Source organism: Pteropus medius, unplaced genomic scaffold (assembly GCF_902729225.1).
Source record: "Pteropus medius unplaced genomic scaffold, Ma_sr-lr_union100, whole genome shotgun sequence".
Lineage (NCBI taxonomy): Eukaryota > Metazoa > Chordata > Mammalia > Chiroptera > Pteropodidae > Pteropus > Pteropus medius.
In genome coordinates, this window is record NW_024355990.1 from 2,111,075 (window position 1) to 2,117,093 (window position 6,019).

Consider the following 6,019-nt stretch of genomic DNA (forward strand, 5'->3'; position numbering starts at 1 on the left):
GGGGACCAGGGACAGCAAGCGGGGTGGAGGAGGGGAGAGCTCAGGCTCGAGGCCGGGAGGTGGGCCACCGAGTCTTCTGACGTCCGGGCTTCGCGTCTTCCACAACAAAATGGCGGCCGTGAGTGAAGACTACACTTCCCAGCATTCCCTGCAGCGCGGTGCGACCACGTGACCGCACCCGGACCAATAAGGCCGAAGGTGAACGTCGCCTGACACCGCAGCCAGCTCTGCTCCCCTTNGTGACGGGCCGGCCGCCGCGGGGGCCGCAGGGGCGGCGCGCGCGAGTGAGGGGCTGACGCCGTGGTCGGGGCGAGGCCGGGCCCGGAGCGCGAGGGCACAGACCGGGGCGCAGCTGGTCTTGGGGGCGGGCGGGTGTGGGGCGCGGTGAAGGAATGATTCTCTTGTCACCCTGCATTTCCTCTGCTGGCCGGGGGACGGCAGGAAAGGGCTGCTTTCTGTCCTCGGGACGTCTCAGCCCCGTCTGGGGGAACTTCACCTTCTTTTTTTTTGGCTCTGCACCTCATTGAGTTTTGTCGCGGGGAGCTGCTCAGCTCAGCCGCCATCCGTTCCCATTTTCACACTCAGGTTATTTCCTCGGGGCACAGTGCCCAGAAGGGGCTCGTTGCAGGAGGCACGTATAAAGGCTCCTCGGTTCTTAGAATCACGTGGCTGTCAGGAAAGGCGGGAGCGGATCCCTGTATTTCCTCTGTCCCGCCATCTTCATCGGGTTTTATTTTTTATTTCTTTTTGGTGTCTTAATAGGTGTGTAGTGATGTCTTAAAGTATTAGGTCAGAGAGGCTCAGAGATTGTCACGATTTCCTGTCTCTGCTCCCCAGGTGCAAATGTTCATCTCTGAGTGTTGGTCAAGTGGTCAACGTGATCGGTTCTTTATGGATTTTGCAATATATATTTTTGGAATATAAACTCCCGGAATCTATTTCCCATCGACTTTTATCATTTATATTTGTCACCTGTAGCTTTCCCCGCTCTCTTGCATTCTGGTCATTCTTCAGGTGGAAGGTAGACTCAAAGCTCCCTGAAGGCAGGGCATGCCATATTCTTCACTGTTGTCCCCAGAGCTGTCCCCATAGCAAAAAAAAAAAAAAGATTTATATCCGGTTGGGACAATGACAAAGCAAGGTTGAAGAAAAAAGACCTAACAGATTCATAGATTCGCTGCATAGGGACAAGGCCTCTGAATGGAGCAGTGACTTGTGAGGGGGGGTGGCAGCAAGCAGTGGCTGACCACCCCCCAGAGCATAATGCCAGCCCAGAGTAGGTGCTCAAAACATTTGTTGAGTGAATAAATAAATTTAGACAAAACTTATGCAGCCATCGATCTTAGTTTCTGGTCAGGCAAAACATTTTTTAAAAAATAAACTATTTTACAGCAACTTTAGGTTTATGGCTAAATCGCAGGGACGGTAGTGAGTTCTGTGTACCCCACGCCCAGTTCTCCTCATTTTTAGCGCCTTAGTTACGTGGTTTAGTTGCACAGTTCGTGAGGCAGCGTGAAGTTAGTATTAACTCGAGCCCACGCTCCATTCAGATTTCCCCAGCGCTCGGCCTGCCGTCTTCTCCCTGTTCGGGGGTCCCACGTTTTGTCGCATCGTCGTGTCTCCCCACCTCCCCCTTGTTCTCGACGACATCGGCGGTTTTGAGGAGTGCTGGCGTTTTGCGCACTGTCCCTCCGCTGGGATTATCTGATGTTTTCCTCTTGATTAGACTGGGGTTATGGGTCCTTGGGAGGACAACCACGGACACCGTCAGGGTGACTCACCCTTGCTAATGTGACCTCGCTCCCCTGGCCAAGATGGTGTTTGCCAGTGTTTCCCCTGTAAAGTTGCTCATTCCTGCTCCCCCTTCTCACGGTCTGCATTTTGGAGGAAAGTCACCATGTGCCACCCATGGGTAAGGAGCGAGGGTTCGTGTTCTGCCTCCTGGGGCACAGCATTTACATAAATCATTTGAGATTCTGCACAGGAGCTTCGTCCTCCCCGTTTATTAATTGGTGCAGCCACCTGTGTCAGGATGGACTCGTGGGTGTTTATCTTATACTTTGGGTTATAATCCAGTGCTTGCTTTTGTCGCTCACACTGTCCCGGCCTTGGCCACCGGGAGCTCTTTCAGGGGCTCCTGCGTCCCTTTGACACAGCCTTGTCATTTTGTTCCCTTGCTTGCTGGCACCACAGGGCGCTCCAGGCTCATCTCATATTTCCTGCCTCTGCCCTTGAACTGGCCATTCCTTTCGTGGGAGGAGATTAGAGATCGAGAGCTGGGTGCTCGGCGTGCGCCATGCCGCCGAGTTGGGAGACATTTTTAAGTCGCGATCCAGCGGTTCTTGCAGTGGAGAGCTCCCCACCCAAGTCGTGCTCCCCGGGTGCAGTGTTCGCGGGCGGACTGCCATCCTCCGACACCCAGGGACACGGGGGGGCATTCCGCCGCTTATGCGCCGCTTTTCTATTTCGGGACCCTGGGAGCCTTGCGGGAGCTGCCCCAGAGGCCACGTGCGCATAGACCCGCGCCCTGAGCCACACGTGGGGCTCAGGTTGGGAGGAACCGGCCCGCGGAGCCCCGCGCGAGTTTCTGCTGGGGAGGGGGACACCGCAGGCCGTGTCCTCCACGAGGCCAGCCTCCCGCTCAGTGCCACCTGTTCTCATTCATGACCTGGGACGAGTGAGTCGCGTTGTGGTCGTCTCTGTGCCTCCCCCCAGGCCGTGGGTGGCGCATCACCCCCCTCTCGTCACAGTGTCTGGCACACAGTGTGGACATTCGATGACTCAATCACGTGTATGACGAGGCACGCAGGAGAAGAGAGCAGGGTCTGGGCCACAACCGTGGCCCCTGACCGAGCCCGCTTCTGCGTTATGGCGTGACATCTGGCCGCTGAGCAGCCTGCGCTGGACGCCCTGGTGCGGGGAGTGGGGGACCCTCAGCGGTGGGCCGCCGCAAGGAGAGAATCGACCTCCCCCCCACCCCCGGCCCACAATTAGCACCCTCCAACGTGGTGGGAGCCGCCCCCCCTCCACCGCTGAGGCTGGGACCTGCCTGCTGATGGCTGTTCCGATTACCAGGGCCTGCCCCTGCCCCGACCTCCGCGGTGGCAGAGCTTTATTAGCAGGAAGGTCTGCTTTTCCCATCGCCATTGCCTCTTATTACTTCTCAGGGGCTTTATCTCAGCGGCCACCTCGCCTCCCGGCTAAATGAGGATTAATATTTTAACAGGATTATGTGCCGGGTGAGCTGCGCTCTCTGGGGGATGCTGGTGACTCCCCTCCCTTCCAGCCTCTCCCCTCGCTCAGCCTCCTTCCGGGCGTGCAGGCAGCGGGGGTTCCGGGGCCCTCTTGTTCCAGACCCCGGGGTGGGTGGGAGGCTGGTGGGGGTGGTTTGTCTTGAGCAAGTGTGTCCTAGGGTAGGGACGGCCCTGCATGGGGAGGTCCCGTAGAGAAGGCAGACTTTCCCGGGGTCAGCGGGCTTGACCATCACTGGGAGGAAAGGAGGAACATGGAGCTGGAGCTGGGGACTGGGGGTGGGGTGGGGTGGGAGGAGAGGGAGGGAGGGGGGAATGGAGAGGACAGGGTGGGGACAGCTTTTCGAATGCCCACTTGGCCCAGCATCTCAGCCCCCTGAGTGACATGACCTCTAAATTTGCCGGCATCAGACCCTGATCTGAATTTCCGCTAAAGGTTCATAAAGGCGGCCTGCTCCTTCCCTCCCCTCAGCCATCCCTTAGGGGATAAAGCCCAGATTCCCAGGGGGGGCTTTGGGACCTGTGCATGCGACCCTGCAGAATGCCTCGTGTCACCTTGGCTGGTTCCCCCATCACTAGAGGAAGGGCCTCCTGTCTGCTGAGAGGCAGCCCCTTGCGTCCCCTGCCACCTGAGGAGCGGTTCCCCATCACCCAGAGTCAGGGACCTTCAAGGTGCCCTTCGTTCCTTCTGCGGAAACACTCGTCACCTCTGCATATATGAGTGTGTGGGTCCGCTTCCCCCCACCAGGGCGGGCCCGAGAGGACACGTCTGTGCCGCATTCTCATCCAGGCACGTGGAGGTCTCAGACATGTTTATGGAAAGAGGAACGAGCGAGCGAACGAATGAATGAACGGGGAGGGCAGGGGCGGAGCGGGCTGGCTCCCTGAGTGAGGGGCCGGGGCTGACCGCTTTGTCGTGTCCCCTCTCTCCCAGCTGAGCCCAGCGCGGCTCGCAGCTTCGGGCTTCAGTGGCAGGAGGGGGTCGAGGAGCGGACCTGCAGGGGTGTGCACCGGCGTGTGCACCGGCCTGTGCACGCCTGGGTTAGTTCCCTGGGCCTGCTGTAAGGAGTCAGCACACACGGGCCTCCAGCAACAGGCGTTTACTCTCCCAGAGTCTGAAATCCAGGTGACAACCTGCTCGGAGCCGCGGGCTCCCAGGAGACAGGATGGGGTCGCGGTGGGGGCAGCGGCAGCCGCACCCTCTGCTACTGGGGCATGAAGTCGCAGTTGCTTCTGAGCAGGAATCGGGGGGAGTTGGAGCAAGGGGACCCGGGATACACTCCTCCCTTCCCGCCGGGATCCCCCGTGACCCCGAGGTCGCTCAGCTCCCGACTGCTTGGGGGGCACCCAGGACCCTCCCTTTCATGGCTGACCAGCCAGGTCTGGTTGAACCTTTTGTCCTGTTTTTGGCTGACCACCCCCCGGGAGGAGCCCGCTGCCTGCTGCCACCCCCCGCACAAGTCGCTGCTCCTCGTCCCCGTGCAGTGAATCTCTCAGGTCCTGCGTCTTCAGCGTTGCTTTGTCGTCGTCCCGTCGTTTCGGGTATAGATCTTTTTCCGCCGTCATCTTCTCGGAGCTCCAGCCGGCCTGGGCTTCGCCACCAGCTGTGGTCTCCAGAGGCGCTCAGGACTCGGGCCTGGAATTTTCCAAAGGAATTTTTCCTGCTGCGAATGGTTTTTCTCGCCCCAGCGACTGAGCTCTGAGGGGGCCACAGGGCAGTGTCTGGGGGCTCTCTGCCCTGTCCCCTGGCTCCTGGAGAGCGTCTGACCACCTTGGTGGGGTGGAGGCCGCAGCTCTAGGAGGTACAAAGGTGGCGGGTGGGGGTGGGAATGGCAGGCGCTGACTTTGCCTGAAGGCCAGAGCTGGTCCCGGGCTCTCCTGGACACTGGGCGACAGGAAGCTGACAGATGACATCTCTGTTTGTAAGGGCTGTTATCACAGCATCTTCCCCTGTGAGCCTTGAGGAGGACCTGCTGTCTGCAGAATGGTCTACTTTATAGCTGCTAGGACGTGTTTATGCTCTGGCAATGACACAGTGAGACAGATAAGGGACTACCTTCGGCCATATCGGGTAGATGAGGGACGGCCAGTCACTGTCGGCCTGCTCCTCCCAACTCATCACCCACATCTGGGGACAGGGACAATGCCCCTCTTATGTAGTGAAGGTCCTTGGGCAGGTGACTACCTTTCTGTGGTCCCACGGTCACCCTTGCTGGCCCTCCCGTCGTCACAGAGTAGTTGACCAGCAGTATGCTCAGTGACCACTGGAGGTGCGTGGGGCTGAGCTGGGGCTGCGGGCAGATGGGAACGTGTACTCCAGGCTGCCATGACCCCCCGGGGCTGACGGGAGGTGGGGGTGGGTGTCAGGACCTCAAGCCCCAGCCCCCAACCCTCCCGAGGAGACCCGAGAAGTCTTGTTAGAGGCTGGAGTTGTGTCCACATAGCTTGGCAACCTTATCGGGCAATAGTGCCACGACCCGTCACCTTGTATTCCGTGACCCTCCTGTCTCAGCCTGCGTCACCTCTGGGGGCTGCTCTGTTCAGCCAACATTGATTTGGCACCTACTGTGTGAACGGCAAGGGGAGGGGACAGATCTCTGTAGCCGCCACACCCTCCGGAATGAGCCCTGGGCCTCCGGTCTGGGGGGCAGGGAGAGGGCGCCTGCAGGCCACGCTCAGCTAGTTGCATTCACTTTCTCAGGCTTGATTTGTCCCTTTTTGGCCAGGAATTCCTGGCTCCACCCGCCCCCCAGGTGCCTGGCCAGGGT